Below are 471 nucleotides of genomic sequence, written 5' to 3'. Positions count from 1 at the left end.
CTGGATTGCCACCCGGATAAGCCGCCTAATTCCGGGAGATCTAAACATTTAGAAAATATAAGTCCGAATTGACCATGTCCATTTAAGTGGTTAAAATAATAAAAGAAAAAAGAGGAATAAAAAGTGAAAAAAATGCGCGACTTCTCCCAATCTCATACCCCTCCCCCCCCTCCCCCTCTCCTTCCTCCGCCCCCTCCCCCTTCTTCCTCTCCATCGTTCATTCCACCCCCTCCTTCCTCCCTCATCCCATCCTCCATCACACCTTCCCCCAACACTCATCCCCCCCCTCACCCTGACCCCACCCCCGAGATGCAAATAGGAACCCCAGACAAACAGCTCCTACGTCCAGGAAGTTTTCGCGGAACGTCGTGGCACTTGGCGAATAAACCCGGTCATCATTTCCCTCGTTAGTCGGGGTCGAGTTAATATATACGCAGGAATGCCTCACGCCCCGATGGCCGCGTCGGGGGC

Source organism: Penaeus monodon, chromosome 25, assembly GCF_015228065.2.
Source record: "Penaeus monodon isolate SGIC_2016 chromosome 25, NSTDA_Pmon_1, whole genome shotgun sequence".
Lineage (NCBI taxonomy): Eukaryota > Metazoa > Arthropoda > Malacostraca > Decapoda > Penaeidae > Penaeus > Penaeus monodon.
This window is presented reverse-complemented; position numbering follows the sequence as displayed.